Source organism: Melospiza melodia, chromosome 1 (genome assembly GCF_035770615.1).
Source record: "Melospiza melodia melodia isolate bMelMel2 chromosome 1, bMelMel2.pri, whole genome shotgun sequence".
In the NCBI taxonomy this organism is placed as follows: Eukaryota; Metazoa; Chordata; class Aves; order Passeriformes; family Passerellidae; genus Melospiza; species Melospiza melodia.
The window spans coordinates 76,560,150-76,573,388 of record NC_086194.1 but is presented as its reverse complement, the minus strand read 5'-3'; positions in this window follow the sequence as shown (position 1 = coordinate 76,573,388).

The window sequence follows — 13,239 nt, the reverse complement described above, 5'->3', positions numbered from 1 at the left end:
CAGGATGGTTCCCAGACCTGAGGTGGCACCAGTGCCAGGTCGGGCTGGTTTGATAGTACTAAATAGCACCTGCAATCTGCCATGCAGAAGCGGGGCAGCTTACTTTTGTTTGCCAGGGAAACGGGCCGAGGTTTGTGTCTGGGGGCCTATGGCTGGGAGTGACCGCCTGGCTCCTGAAAAGCTACGATAGGCAGGATGGTGACCAGACCCATGGTGGCACCAGTGCCAAGTTGGGCTGGTTTGATAGTACCAAGTGGCTCCTGCAATCTGCCATCAAAAAGTTGGCAGGCGAGTTTTGTTTTCCAGGGAAAAGCGCCGTTGTTTGTGTTTGGGGGACTGTGGGTGGGAGTGGCCGGCTGGCTCCTTAGAACACACGATACGCAGGATGGTTCCCAGACCCAAGGTGGCACCAGTGCCACGTCGGGCTGGTTTGATGGTGCCAAGTGGTTCCTGCAATCTGCCATCCTGAAGCGGGGTAGCTTAATTTTGTTTGCCAGGGAAACGGGCCGAGGTTTATGACTGGGGGCCTAGGGCTAGGAGTGACCGGCTGGCTCCTGAAAAGCTACGATAGGCAGGATGGTGACCAGACCCATGGTGGCACCAGTGCCAAGTTGGGCTGGTTTGATAGTACCAAGTGGCTCCTGCAATCTGCCATCAAAAAGTTGGCAGGCGAGTTTTGTTTTCCAGGGAAAAGCGCCGTTGTTTGTGTTTGGGGGACTGTGGGTGGGAGTGGCCGGCTGGCTCCTTAGAACACACGATACGCAGGATGGTTCCCAGACCCAAGGTGGCACTAGTGCCAAGTCGGGCTGGTTTGATAGCACCAAGTGGCTCCTGCAATCTGCCATCCAGAAGCGGGGAAGCTTACTTTTGTTTGCCAGGGAAACGGACCGAGGTTTTTTTCTGGGGCCTATGGCTGGGAGTGACCGGCTGGCTCCTTAAAAAGCTACGATAGGCAGGATGGTTCCCTGACCCAAGGTGGCACCAGTGCCAAGTCGGGCGGTTTTCGTAGTACAAAGTGCGTCCTAAAATTTGCCATCCAGAAGAGGGGCAGTTGAGTTTTGTTTACCAGAGAAAAGGGCCGTGGTTTGTTTTTGGGGGCATATGGCTGATAGTGGCCGTCTGGCCCCTGAAAATCCACGATGGGCAGGATGGTTCCCAGACCTGAGGTGGCACCAGTGCCAGGTCGGGCTGGTTTGATAGTACTAAATAGCACCTGCAATCTGCCATGCAGAAGCGGGGCAGCTTACTTTTGTTTGCCAGGGAAACGGGCCGAGGTTTGTGTCTGGGGGCCTATGGCTGGGAGTGACCGCCTGGCTCCTGAAAAGCTACGATAGGCAGGATGGTGACCAGACCCATGGTGGCACCAGTGCCAAGTTGGGCTGGTTTGATAGTACCAAGTGGCTCCTGCAATCTGCCATCAAAAAGTTGGCAGGCGAGTTTTGTTTTCCAGGGAAAAGCGCCGTTGTTTGTGTTTGGGGGACTGTGGGTGGGAGTGGCCGGCTGGCTCCTTAGAACACACGATACGCAGGATGGTTCCCAGACCCAAGGTGGCACCAGTGCCACGTCGGGCTGGTTTGATGGTGCCAAGTGGTTCCTGCAATCTGCCATCCTGAAGCGGGGTAGCTTACCTTTGTGTGCCAGGGAAACGGGCCGAGGTTTATGACTGGGGGCCTAGGGCTAGGAGTGACCGGCTGGCTCCTGAAAAGCTACGATAGGCAGGATGGTGACCAGACCCATGGTGGCACCAGTGCCAAGTTGGGCTGGTTTGATAGTACCAAGTGGCTCCTGCAATCTGCCATCAAAAAGTTGGCAGGCGAGTTTTGTTTTCCAGGGAAAAGCGCCGTTGTTTGTGTTTGGGGGACTGTGGGTGGGAGTGGCCGGCTGGCTCCTTAGAACACACGATACGCAGGATGGTTCCCAGACCCAAGGTGGCACTAGTGCCAAGTCGGGCTGGTTTGATAGCACCAAGTGGCTCCTGCAATCTGCCATCCAGAAGCGGGGAAGCTTACTTTTGTTTGCCAGGGAAACGGACCGAGGTTTTTTTCTGGGGGCCTATGGCTGGGAGTGACCGGCTGGCTCCTTAGAATCCACGATACGCAGCATGGTTCCCAGACCAGAGGTGGCACCAGTGCCAAGTCGGGCTGGTTTGATGGTGCAAAGTGGCTCCTGCAATCTGCCATCCAGAAGTGCGGTAGCTTACTTTTGTGTGCCAGGGAAACAGGCCGAGGTTTGTGTCTGGGGGCCTATGGCTGGGAGTGACCGGCTGGCTCCTGAAAAGCTACGATAGGCAGGATGGTGACCAGACCCATGGTGGCACCAGTGCCAAGTTGGGCTGGTTTGATAGTACCAAGTGGCTCCTGCAATCTGCCATCAAAATGTTGGCAGGCGAGTTTTGTTTTCCAGGGAAAAGCGCCGTTGTGTGTGTTTTGGGGCCTGTGGCTGGGAGTGGCCAGCTGGCTCCTTAGAATCCACGATACGCAGGATGGTTCCCAGACCCAAGGTGGCACCAGTGCCAAGTCGGGCTGGTTTGTTAGTACCAAGTGGTTCCTGCAATCTGCCATCCAGAAGCGGGGCAGCTGAATTTTGTTTGCCAGACAAAAAGGCTGTTGTTTGTGTTTCGGGGCCTGTGGCTGGCAGTGGCCGGCTGGCTCCTGAAAATCCATGATACGCAGCTTGGTTCCCAGACCCAAGGTGGCATCAGTGCCAAGTAGGGCTGGTTTTATAGTACCCAGTGGCTCCTGCAATCTCCCATCCAGAAGCGGGGCAGCTGAGTTTTGTTTGCCTGTGAAACGGGCCGTTGTTTTTAATTGGGATCTGTGGCCGAGAGTGTTCGGCTGGCTCCTGACAACCTACAATACGCAGGATGGTTCCCAGACCCAAGGTGGCACCAGTGCCAAATCGGGCTGGTTTGATAGTACCAAGTGGCTCCTGCAATCTGCCATCCAGAAGCGGTGCAGTTGAGTTTTGTTTGCCAGAGAAAAGGGCCGTGGGTTGTGTTTGGGGGCATATGGCTGGGAGTGGCCGGCTGTCTCATTAAAAAGATCGATACGCAGGATGGTTCCCAGACCCAAGGGGGCAGCAGTGCCTAGTCGGGCTGTTTTTATAGTACCAAGTGCGTCCTGCAATTTGCCATCCAGAAGAGGGGCAGTTGAGTTTTGTTTGCCAGAGAATAGCGCCGTTGTTTGTGTTTGGGGGCTTGTGGCTCGTAGTGGCCGACTGGCGCCTTAGAATCTGTGTTACGCAGCATGGTTCCCAGACCCAAGGTGGCACCAGTGCCAAGTTGGGCTGGTTTGATAGTACCAAGTGGCTCCTGCAATCTGCCATCCAGAAGCGGGGTAGCTTACTTTTGTTTGCCAGGGAAACGGGCCGAGGTTTGTGACTGGGGACCTATGGCTGGGAGTGACCGGCTGGCTCCTGGAAAGCTACGATAGGCAGGATGGTTACCAGACCCATGGTGGCACCAGTGCCAAGTTGGGCTGGTTTGATAGTACCAAGTGGCTCCTGCAATCTGTCATCAAAAAGTTGGCAGGCGAGTTTTGTTTTCCAGGGAAAAGCGACATTGTTTGTATTTGGGGGCCTGTGGCTGGGAGTGACCGGCTGGCTCCTTTGAACCCACGATACGCAGGATGGTTCCCAGACCCAAGGTGGCACCAGTGCCAAGTTTTGCTGGTTTGATACTACCAAGTGCGTCCTGCAATCTGCCATCCAGAAGCGGGGCAGCTTAATTTTGTTTGCCAGGGAAACGGGCCGTGGGTTTTGTTTGGGGGCATATAGCTGAGAGTGGCCGGCTGGCTCCTGAAAATCCACGCTAGGCAGCATGGTTCCCAGATGCAATGTGGCACCAGTGCCAAGTCGGGCTGGTTTGATGGTGCAAAGTGGCTCCTGCAATCTGCCATCCAGAAGCGAGGCAGCTGATTTTTGTTTGCCAGAGGAAAATTCCGTGGATTGTTTTTGGGGGCATATTGCTGGGAGTGGCCGGCTGGCTCCTTAAAATGCTCGATACGCATGATGGTTCCCAGGCCCAAGGTGTCACCACTACCAAGTCGGCCTGCGGTTTTAGTATCAAGTTCATCCTGCAATTTGCCATCCAGAAGAGGGGCAGTTGAGTTTTGTTTGCCAGAGAAACGGGCCGAGGTTTCTGTTTGGGGACATATGGCTGAGAGTGGCCGGCTGGCCCCTGAATATCCACGATACAGAGCATGGTTCCCAGATCCAAGGTGGCACCAGTGCCAAGTTGGGCTGGTTTGATAGTACCAAGTGTCTCCTGCAATCTGCCATCCAGAAGCAGGGCAGCTTACTTTTGTTTGCCAGAGAAATAGGCCTAGGTTTTTGTTTGGGGGCCTGTGGCTAGGAGTGGCCGGCTGGCTCCTTAGAATCCACGATACGCAGGATGTTTCCCAGACCCAAGGTGGCACCAGTGCCAAGTTGGGCTGGTTTGATAGTACCAAGTGGCTCCTGCAAACTCCATCAAAAAGTTGGCAGGCGTGTTTTGTTTTCCAGGGAACAGCGCCGTTGATTTTGTTTGGGGGCCTGTGGCTGGGAGTGGCCGGCTGGCTCCTTAGAATCCACGATACGCAGGATGGTTCCCAGACCCAAGGTGGCACCAGTGCCAAGTCGGGCTGGTTTGATTACACCAAGTGGCTCCTGCAATCTGCCATCCAGAAGTGAGGCAGCTAAGTTTTGTTTGCGAGAAAAAAGGGCCGTGGTTTTTGTTGGGGGCCTGTGGCTGGGAGTAGCCGGCTGGCTCCTTAAAATCCACGATAGGCAGGATGGTTCCCAGACCCAAGGTGGCACCAGTGCCAAGTCGGGCTGGTTTGATAGTACCAAGTGGCTCCTGCAATCTGCCATCCAGAAGCGGGGCAGCTGAGTTTTGTTTGCCAGAGAAAAAGGCTGTGGTTTGTGTTTGGGGGCCTGTGGCTGGCAGTGGCCGGCTGGCTCCTGAAAATCCACGATACGCAGCATGGTTCCCAGACCCAAGGTGGCACCAGTGCCAAGTGGGGCTCGTTTGACAGTGTCAAGTGCCTCCTGCAATCTCCCATCCAGAAGCGGGGCAGCTGAGTTTTTTTTGCCAGGGAAACGGACCTTTGTTTTTGATTGGGCTCTGTGGCCGAGAGTGGTTGGCTGTCTCCTGACAATCCACAATACGCAGGATGGTTCCCAGACCCAAGGTGGCACCAGTGCCAAGTCGGGCTGGTTTGATAGTACCAAGTGTCTCCTGCAATCTGCCATCCAGAAGCGGGGCAGCTGAGTTTTGTTTGCCAGAGAAAAGGGCCGTGGGTTGTGTTTGGGGGCATATGGCTGGGAGTGGCCACCTGGCTCCTTAAAATGCACGATACGCCGCATGGTAACCAGACGCAAGGTGGCACCAGTGCCAAGTCAGGCTGTTTTTGTAGTACCCAGTGGCTCCTGCAATTTGCCATCCAGAAGCGGGGCAGTTGAATTTTGTTTGCTAGAGAAAAGGGCTGTGGTTTGTGTTTGGGGGCCTATGGCTGAGAGTGGCCGGCTGGCCCCTGAAAATCAACGATAGGCAGGATGGTGCCCAGATCCAAGGTGGCACCAGTGCCAAGTAAGGCTGGTTGTATGGTTCAAAGTAACTCCTGCAATCTGCCATCCAGAAGCGGGACAGCTGAGTTTTTTTTGCCAGAGAAAAGGTCCATGGTTTCTTTTTGGGGCATACGGCTGGGAATTGCCGGCTGGCTCCTTAAAATGCTCGATACGCAGGATGGTTCCCAGAGCCAAGGTGGCACCACTGCCAAGTCGGGCTCTTTTTGTAGTACCAAGTGCGTCCTGCAATTTGCCATCCAGAAGAGGGGCAGTTGAGTTTTGTTTGCCAGAGAAAAGGGCCGTTGTTTGTGTTTGGGGGCCTGTGGCTGGGAGTGTTCGGCTGGTTCCTGAATATGTACGATACGCAGGATTGTTCCCAGATCCAAGGTGGCAGCAGTGCCATGTTGTGCTGGTGTGATAGTACCAAGTGGCTCCTGCAATCTGCCATCCAGAAGTGGGGCAGCTGATTTTTGTTTGCCAGAGAAAAGGTCCGTGGTTTGTTTTTGGGGGCATATGGCTGAGAGTGGCCGGCTGGCCCCTGAATATCCACGATACAGAGCATGGTTCCCAGATCCAAGGTGGCACCAGTGCCAAGTTGGGCTGGTTTGATAGTACCAAGTGTCTCCTGCAATCTCCCATCCAGAAGCAGGGCAGCTTACTTTTGTTTGCCAGAGAAATAGGCCTAGGTTTTTGTTTGGGGGCCTGTGGCTAGGAGTGGCCGGCTGGCTCCTTAGAATCCACGATACGCAGGATGGTTCCCAGACCCAAGGTGGCACCAGTGCCAAGTCGGGCTGGTTTGATAGTACCAAGTGGCTCCTGCAAACTCCATCAAAAAGTTGGCAGGCGTGTTTTGTTTTCCAGGGAACAGCGCCGTTGATTTTGTTTGGGGGCCTGTGGCTGGGAGTGGCCGGCTGGCTCCTTAGAATCCACGATACGCAGGATGGTTCCCAGACCCAAGGTGGCACCAGTGCCAAGTCGGGCTGGTTTGATTACACCAAGTGGCTCCTGCAATCTGCCATCCAGAAGTGAGGCAGCTAAGTTTTGTTTGCGAGAAAAAAGGGCCGTGGTTTTTGTTGGGGGCCTGTGGCTGGGAGTAGCCGGCTGGCTCCTTAAAATCCACGATAGGCAGGATGGTTCCCAGACCCAAGGTGGCACCAGTGCCAAGTCGGGCTGGTTTGATAGTACCAAGTGGCTCCTGCAATCTGCCATCCAGAAGCGGGGCAGCTGAGTTTTGTTTGCCAGAGAAAAAGGCTGTGGTTTGTGTTTGGGGGCCTGTGGCTGGCAGTGGCCGGCTGGCTCCTGAAAATCCACGATACGCAGCATGGTTCCCAGACCCAAGGTGGCACCAGTGCCAAGTGGGGCTCGTTTGACAGTGTCAAGTGCCTCCTGCAATCTCCCATCCAGAAGCGGGGCAGCTGAGTTTTTTTTGCCAGGGAAACGGACCTTTGTTTTTGATTGGGCTCTGTGGCCGAGAGTGGTTGGCTGTCTCCTGACAATCCACAATACGCAGGATGGTTCCCAGACCCAAGGTGGCACCAGTGCCAAGTCGGGCTGGTTTGATAGTACCAAGTGTCTCCTGCAATCTGCCATCCAGAAGCGGGGCAGCTGAGTTTTGTTTGCCAGAGAAAAGGGCCGTGGGTTGTGTTTGGGGGCATATGGCTGGGAGTGGCCACCTGGCTCCTTAAAATGCACGATACGCCGCATGGTAACCAGACGCAAGGTGGCACCAGTGCCAAGTCAGGCTGTTTTTGTAGTACCCAGTGGCTCCTGCAATTTGCCATCCAGAAGCGGGGCAGTTGAATTTTGTTTGCTAGAGAAAAGGGCTGTGGTTTGTGTTTGGGGGCCTATGGCTGAGAGTGGCCGGCTGGCCCCTGAAAATCAACGATAGGCAGGATGGTGCCCAGATCCAAGGTGGCACCAGTGCCAAGTAAGGCTGGTTGTATGGTTCAAAGTAACTCCTGCAATCTGCCATCCAGAAGCGGGACAGCTGAGTTTTTTTTGCCAGAGAAAAGGTCCATGGTTTCTTTTTGGGGCATACGGCTGGGAATTGCCGGCTGGCTCCTTAAAATGCTCGATACGCAGGATGGTTCCCAGAGCCAAGGTGGCACCACTGCCAAGTCGGGCTCTTTTTGTAGTACCAAGTGCGTCCTGCAATTTGCCATCCAGAAGAGGGGCAGTTGAGTTTTGTTTGCCAGAGAAAAGGGCCGTTGTTTGTGTTTGGGGGCCTGTGGCTGGGAGTGTTCGGCTGGTTCCTGAATATGTACGATACGCAGGATTGTTCCCAGATCCAAGGTGGCAGCAGTGCCATGTTGTGCTGGTGTGATAGTACCAAGTGGCTCCTGCAATCTGCCATCCAGAAGTGGGGCAGCTGATTTTTGTTTGCCAGAGAAAAGGTCCGTGGTTTGTTTTTGGGGGCATATGGCTGAGAGTGGCCGGCTGGCCCCTGAATATCCACGATACAGAGCATGGTTCCCAGATCCAAGGTGGCACCAGTGCCAAGTTGGGCTGGTTTGATAGTACCAAGTGTCTCCTGCAATCTCCCATCCAGAAGCAGGGCAGCTTACTTTTGTTTGCCAGAGAAATAGGCCTAGGTTTTTGTTTGGGGGCCTGTGGCTAGGAGTGGCCGGCTGGCTCCTTAGAATCCACGATACGCAGGATGGTTCCCAGACCCAAGGTGGCACCAGTGCCAAGTCGGGCTGGTTTGATAGTACCAAGTGGCTCCTGCAAACTCCATCAAAAAGTTGGCAGGCGTGTTTTGTTTTCCAGGGAACAGCGCCGTTGATTTTGTTTGGGGGCCTGTGGCTGGGAGTGGCCGGCTGGCTCCTTAGAATCCACGATACGCAGGATGGTTCCCAGACCCAAGGTGGCACCAGTGCCAAGTCGGGCTGGTTTGATTACACCAAGTGGCTCCTGCAATCTGCCATCCAGAAGTGAGGCAGCTAAGTTTTGTTTGCGAGAAAAAAGGGCCGTGGTTTTTGTTGGGGGCCTGTGGCTGGGAGTAGCCGGCTGGCTCCTTAAAATCCACGATAGGCAGGATGGTTCCCAGACCCAAGGTGGCACCAGTGCCAAGTCGGGCTGGTTTGATAGTACCAAGTGGCTCCTGCAATCTGCCATCCAGAAGCGGGGCAGCTGAGTTTTGTTTGCCAGAGAAAAAGGCTGTGGTTTGTGTTTGGGGGCCTGTGGCTGGCAGTGGCCGGCTGGCTCCTGAAAATCCACGATACGCAGCATGGTTCCCAGACCCAAGGTGGCACCAGTGCCAAGTGGGGCTCGTTTGACAGTGTCAAGTGCCTCCTGCAATCTCCCATCCAGAAGCGGGGCAGCTGAGTTTTTTTTGCCAGGGAAACGGACCTTTGTTTTTGATTGGGCTCTGTGGCCGAGAGTGGTTGGCTGTCTCCTGACAATCCACAATACGCAGGATGGTTCCCAGACCCAAGGTGGCACCAGTGCCAAGTCGGGCTGGTTTGATAGTACCAAGTGTCTCCTGCAATCTGCCATCCAGAAGCGGGGCAGCTGAGTTTTGTTTGCCAGAGAAAAGGGCCGTGGGTTGTGTTTGGGGGCATATGGCTGGGAGTGGCCACCTGGCTCCTTAAAATGCACGATACGCCGCATGGTAACCAGACGCAAGGTGGCACCAGTGCCAAGTCAGGCTGTTTTTGTAGTACCCAGTGGCTCCTGCAATTTGCCATCCAGAAGCGGGGCAGTTGAATTTTGTTTGCTAGAGAAAAGGGCTGTGGTTTGTGTTTGGGGGCCTATGGCTGAGAGTGGCCGGCTGGCCCCTGAAAATCAACGATAGGCAGGATGGTTCCCAGATCCAAGGTGGCACCAGTGCCAAGTAAGGCTGGTTGTATGGTTCAAAGTAACTCCTGCAATCTGCCATCCAGAAGCGGGACAGCTGAGTTTTTTTTGCCAGAGAAAAGGTCCATGGTTTCTTTTTGGGGCATACGGCTGGGAATTGCCGGCTGGCTCCTTAAAATGCTCGATACGCAGGATGGTTCCCAGAGCCAAGGTGGCACCACTGCCAAGTCGGGCTCTTTTTGTAGTACCAAGTGCGTCCTGCAATTTGCCATCCAGAAGAGGGGCAGTTGAGTTTTGTTTGCCAGAGAAAAGGGCCGTTGTTTGTGTTTGGGGGCCTGTGGCTGGGAGTGTTCGGCTGGTTCCTGAATATGTACGATACGCAGGATTGTTCCCAGATCCAAGGTGGCAGCAGTGCCATGTTGTGCTGGTGTGATAGTCCCAAGTGGCTCCTGCAATCTGCCATCCAGAAGTGGGGCAGCTGATTTTTGTTTGCCAGAGAAAAGGTCCGTGGTTTGTTTTTGGGGGCATATGGCTGAGAGTGGCCGGCTGGCCCCTGAAAATCCACGATACACAGGATGGTTCCCAGATCCAAAGTGGCACCTGTGCCAAGTCGGGCTGATTTGATAGTACTAAGTAGCTCCTGCAATCTGCCATGCAGAAGCGGGGCAGCTTACTTTTGTTTGCCAGGGAAACGGGCCGAGGTTTGTGTTTGGGGGCCTATGGCTGAGAGTGACCGGCTGGCTCCTGAAAAGCTACAATAGGCAGGATGGTGACCAGACCCATGGTGGCACCAGTGCCAAGTTGGGCTGGTTTGATAGTACCAAGTGGTTCCTGCAATCTGCCATCCAGAAGAGGGGCAGTTGAGTTTTGTTTGCCAGAGAAAAGGGCCTTGGTTTGTGTTTGGGGGCATATGGCTGGGTGTGGCCAGCTGGCTCCCTAAAATGCACGATATGCAACATGGCTCCCAGACCCAAGGTGGCACAAGTGCCAAGTTGGGCTGGTTTGATAGTACCAAGTGGCTCCTGCAATCTTCCATGATCACGTGGAGAAATACTTTCTGGTTTCAGCCTCATGCTCTTTCTTCTCTCCCTCAACTTCTCTATCACCTCTCATCTGGTTCACATGCGCTGTCTTCAAGGTCCACAGGCTACTTTTCACAGAATCTTCTGGCCTGATGAAGTAAGGATGATGAATAGAACAGAGCTGGGATCTATTTTCCAGTTTGGATAAAATGCATTCTGCACACAAATCCAAGGAGAACGGGCTGCCCCGATGCCCAGAAAATCTTTCACTCCTGCTAGTGTTCTACGTCAACCGCAACTTAGTCTGAAAGAAAAGCTTTTTCTCTGAGAGCATCTGAGAGGTTTGCATGAAGCACTGATATCTGACATATGCAATTTTGAATAGGAGAGGAAAAAGAAAATGGCAAGGAGTTTTTAATTTTAGTGGTTTCAATTTTAATTTCCGTGCACTTTTTCAAAACTTGTCAGCTCAAATGCCCATCAACATCTTTTAGTCATCTGTAAGTCAGTATTCATATAAAATGTGCTTCAAATCCAAAGAATTTCAAATTTGCACTCCAAGCTTCTATGCCTAGATTTATGATTTCCTACACATATTAGATGAAAGGAAGGCCTTTTTTACTGTGGGAGTGCTGGAACACTGGAACAGGTTGCCCAGAGAAGTTGTGGGTGTCCCATCCCTGAAAGTATTCAAGGTCACCTTGGACGGGGCTTGGAGCAGCAACAAAGGAGAAGCTTGATGGTAGAGAAACAAAGTTGGACTATAGAAGAAACTCGGATTGAAGTATAGGATCAAGTTTTCTCTCAGCTCTTGGGGTAAATTCAAAGTTGTACAAAATGACATTTATCTGTGCTATTCACTACTGTAACAGAAAGTTTCATGAAAACTGTACAGAAGATAGTAAATTTTAAAAGAGATAAGAATTACAGCATAAAATCCATGGGATAGGTTACAACATGAGACACTCTCTAAGAGAAAATCTCTGTGTTTCAGCACTTCATCGGGGTAAGATTTCATGAAGTGCCAAAGAAGGCGGCAAAATATCATTCGGGACATTATTTACTGGAATTCAGCCTGGCCATTAGTAGGAACTGCCTTTGAACATATCATGTAGATATACCACACACACTTTCCCTTCACTGAAAAATTACTGTTTACAACAAATAAGCAATTGACGATCAAAATTGATTGAAAGCATCTTAAACATGTCAAGTATTTCATTGTAGATGATCTGTGATCCAAATGCTTCTTCCACCTTCGAGAGGGACAGAAGAATTCTTCCATATCATGATGGTTTAAAATTGTATCAACCAATGTTTTCTGCTGAAAAGATATCATCTATTTTTTTCTATTTTTGGAAGAAAATATTCCTAGACATACAACAGGTGAGAACTAAGTAATTTTAAAGAAACAAATGAAATGAAAATATTCTGTAAATAGAATGAAATGAAAAGCTGTGTTTTAAATAGGAGCTAAATATTAAACAGAATTTTTGTACCAGGCATTTGAATTACTGCACCAGCTCTTTTGCCCATCAAGAGAGGCATTTAGCATTTCAGTCTTTTCCAAGGTGTTCATGATCTGCTATGCTGATCTCTGTGTGTGCCTAGGTGTGTGTGGAGGGGGGGGCATATGAAGGGGAGTGTGTATGTTTGCTTTACAATTGTTGTGGCAGATTCATGCCTCAGCTCCACATTTTGTTTTAAAAAGGTCACACCGAGTGGATATGAAGTTTACTATCAACAAGAGATCGATTCCCAAATCATCCATTTGACTCTCCCTTATAAATCATGTGCTTTGTTGCATATTTTATCAAATATACTTTCAAGCCAGATGGAGGAAGGAGGATGTGGGAATCCCTCCACCATCTTGCAACTTTTATGTAAGTAGGTTTTCAAGAAAATCATCATTTCTCTTTTAAATATGTCTGGAACAGGCATGATGGTAGTGTCAACCTGTTGGAGTTTTTGTTGCTGGAAGAAGTTGTACAAAAGGATTGGTTTTTACATTGACCAGTTACTGAATCAAGCGCAGGAATACATTGGAAATTTAGCTGGGGGTTCCTTTTCCCAGCAGACTACTTCTAGAACGAGCTTGTACACTGAAGCTGACTCTTTTGCTCTCTTTTTGTTTCTTTCCTATTTTCTTGGCTTCTTTGCCACTATCTAGACAATTTTGGAACTTTGTTCCCAACTAAAATGGTTTCAATAGTCTGATTGTGATCATACATTTTTACAAGGAATTTTTAAAATCTTTCCTCGAGTCCAGAAAGTCAAGGACTTAGATCTTTTTCTTCCCTTATCAATATTGCCATGAAATTGATAAATAAAGACCAACTCTTTATTTTTGTTTTTAACCCACGTAGATAATTCCCATCCATTAATCCATTTTGTGGACCAATAGCTGCCATTCTGATGGAAGCTGTCACTTCTTAACAATAGGCATTCTGTGACTATGTTGACAGCACTTTGGGTGAAGATCCTAACTGGTCTTAGATATACATAGGGAGAAATTTGCTCAGCCAGTGTCAGTCTTAAGCATGCGTATCAGAAGATCTTTCTAGAGCTGGGAATTTTCCCATGAAAGGGATTCAGTTAGGGAATAGACACTTGTGCCAGAGTTTTACATTCTTCTTGAACACTGCTTAAGGAACTTAGATGCCATGTCCATTTGGATCTCTGTCTGCACAGAACTTTGTCATGCCAGTGCTTTGAAATGCATCTTGAAGAGAATTCACTAGCACAGAATGAAAGAGAGTGGAAGGGGTTGGTGGGGCTAACCAGGCCCAACCCCCCTGCCTAAACCAGGATACCTAGAGCCTCTTGCCCAGGATTCTATCTGGGTGTACTTTTAATGTCTTCAAAGATCCAGGCTCCA